A 3,440-nucleotide genomic window follows, 5' to 3' on the forward strand; every position below is an offset into this window, starting at 1 on the left:
AGTTGTTTCTAAAACATCACAAAGCACTTTCATTAGCTGGCGAGTACAAACAAGACCACTTGGAAAGAAGACGGGGAGAATTATAGCTCCGAAAAGGTCAGCAGTTTTCTACATGAGTTCACAGAATCAAATAAAAACCTCAGTACTTCTCCTAACAGCCACAATAGTTGGAGCTGGTAAGTAGGTAGTTTTCAGAACAGCTCAAGTGTGTGTGCACATGGGTGGGTGGGGCAAGGGGGGGGAAAACCAATGTATTAGTACAACGTAAGATAACTGCAGGTTTTCATACGGTGCAGTGCTCCTCTACCCTGCTGAGACCTCCCCTGGAAGTTCCACATCAGATGTGAAGCTAAGCTAAAGCATTTCCTTTCTCATAATTTGTGCTACCTGCCTTCCTTGTGCTCTTCTCTTCTTGATCTCTCTAAGCCACAGATACATGGTTTATCTCAAGTCTTTTCTCACCCTTCCATTTTCACTGCCTATTTCTTTTACTTTAGTTTTCATACAAATATCCTGCTACAAGGATTCTGCCTAAGCTGCCTTGCATACTCTTCTGAGACCCTCTTTCTTAATGACAGATTTTCTTAATGACAGAAAACAGATTTGGATTATTTTACATCCCTTCCCTATGTTAGTCATTTCCTCACTGATCTGGAAAAAAAAAGTAGTGTTTTAGCAGTGAAGTCAAAAGTTATTTTACTTATTAGGAAGCTCACCCCCCATTCAACTATGGAAGGCAGCAAGAATTTAAAAAAAAAGGATGAATCCCCTTAGCAGATAACAGATAACATTTTGAACAACTTGAAACTTCAGCTCCTTACATGTTTTAATATTGAACTTTTTTTTCTAATTTTTTTTTTGTGAACTTGTGTTTTGTCAGAGATTCAAATTATTATACAGCCTGTTCTACTCTAACGTGGAAGGACAGAAAAAAAAAAAATTTTTTTTTTGTTTTTCTATAAGGCAGTCATTTCACTGTACACATAATTCTAGTGGATGTTGGCTGTTCACTTAAATGCACAGGATATACTAGACAGCAGCTCATCTCCACCAGAATTTGAAAGAAACTGACATATTTGGGGCATGAACTCTAGAGATGCTGAAACACAAACTCCCATATGAGGCCTTCAGAGAGAAATAACTTAGGAGAGATAAAAGAAGGAATAATTGATAGGGAAGCAGAATATTCCATTTTAAAAGGGGCAGTGACTGAAGAATCAGAGACTTTCTTAAACTGATGTTCAGGCTACAGTAAGAGGTAACAATGTCTTCAATTTAAGCCACATCACATCATATATTTTTAATTCAAAAAGCACCATGGACATGATGGATACAAGAACAGGGATGATTTAAAATTGTTGTAAACATCTACAGAGTTTATTTTAACCTAAAAAATAAACTAGACTTCAGTAGCACCTTGTCTTTTATACAGCTTTCCAAATTTAGTTCACCTTTTTGCAAACATTCGTTTTGTTCATGCTAGTGATTCTTCAGTGGTACACTGGCTTGGAGCTTCAGGGAAACGACACTTAAATTTAGTACAAGATCCTGTAGTGAGCTCCACAGAGAAAATAGTTCAGCAACATCTCCATTCACTTGGTTTGAGAAAGATGTGCTAATACGGATGTTAATTGTACTAGGAAAGATGATAAGCAAACCTTCAATCTTCATAACGTAGGGGAATACACACAAAAGAAATTAACAGATTCTTGAAACAGCAAGAGTTTTATGCTAGCCAAATGTGACAGCTGATCTGGGTCTTCTGTTCAAATTAACCTTGTGATGCAAAAAAAGGCTACAAACTTTTTGTATTAGCAACCCTTTGTGACACTGAACTCCAGAAATGCTATTATCCTTTTGTTCTCCAACAGGCTTCTGGTTTTAAGGAAAAAAAAACCTACACAACTCACTTTTGTTTTCAGTTGTCTAGTATAGACAAAGTCACACTAATCCCTGCTAGGAGACTAATGTGAAAGCTATTTTTCATTCTCTCATGACAGAGAGAAGAAATCTGATCCATAATTCAACTGAATTCTAATCCCAATAGAAGCAAAAAAAAAAAAAGGAAAAAAGATCAAGAGCTATAAAAGTTGGATAAAACACTTAAAGAAAAAAGATCATGAAAGTGTATGTTTACCCATTTTGAGCTCTGCATGTTGAAATTGAGCCTTTAATTCTGGAAGTACCCACTTTCACTCTCAGTGGAACAAATCTGAAGTTTAATGTTGAGCTGTTGGGTCACTTGTAATTAGCACCAAGCAAGCCAAAGTTAAGTATATCATAACACTGAGTAGAATCTTATGCCTAGATCAATTTCTTCATCATAAACCTGTTGCATACTTGAGCTTTTCAAAAAGCTAAATGACTTAAACACTGATGCACAAGGCATTACAAGCTTAAGGTTTTAGCATTTCACCATTTAAAAAGATGCTTGATAAAGGCTTGATAAATGTTTTTTTTAAAATAACAGTTTCTGTACTAGTTTCCTTGAAAATTCCTAGAAATACTGAGTCAACAGAACTCTGTACAGAAACAATAGGAGACACTAATCTGGAAAGTTTACACTAATTTCGTTGCATAAATCTTGTGTATGATCTTCCAGTTGAATTTAGGTTTCCATTCTGTTCAGAAATAGTATTGGGTGTTTCTTTATGCTTGACCACAAACAATATAAATTCATGGGCTTATCCTGCAGTCTTACGACTAGCTGAAAGCAACAGCTTCTCTTATATTAACATTTGTCTAAAATTTGTTAATACCTGCCATTAATATTAATACATGCCATTGAAAAGTTCAGTACGTCATTAAAATGACAAAGCAGTACATCCTGTGTTAATACTGTGTATTTCAGAAAAACGTTCAGCTGCTCTGATTTCTTACAGATGATCTAACTGGTCCCTGCAAATGTATTTTCTACTCAAGAAAATCCAAGTAGAATGCTAGCCCTTACAACTAGCTTGCACTCAGCTGAATTACCTACTTTTCTTCCTCCCCAATTACCAAAATTATTGCAACATTTTTTTCTTTTTGAACCCTAAGACCACTGAAGATAACTGGTGAAATTTGTCAGTCCAGTAGGACATCAGTATTTGACCATGCAGGTCATCTTAACCCTTCAGAAGCTTTCTAAAACACTTTGAAGAGATTTCGGTTTATGCCTGTCTGTTGCCCAAGCATCAGCTTTTTGACCCTATGAGTATTAACGCATTACAGTTTACCGAGGCAGTGATAACTTCAGGTGAAAAGAGTACCTGTAATGAAGAGATTCAGAATTAAAAACCAGAATAGTTTATCACAAATACTTGTTTACAGATCTTTAATATGATCTCCAGCATTCTTTACTAAATGTTGATTCTGCCTTTGATATAATCTCAATTTGTTCTAAATGCTACTTCTAAGAACACCGGTAAATATCTACAGACACAAAACCAGAGTGTTTA

Source organism: Pygoscelis adeliae, unplaced genomic scaffold (genome assembly GCF_000699105.1).
Source record: "Pygoscelis adeliae isolate BGI_AS28 unplaced genomic scaffold, ASM69910v1 Scaffold83, whole genome shotgun sequence".
Lineage (NCBI taxonomy): Eukaryota > Metazoa > Chordata > Aves > Sphenisciformes > Spheniscidae > Pygoscelis > Pygoscelis adeliae.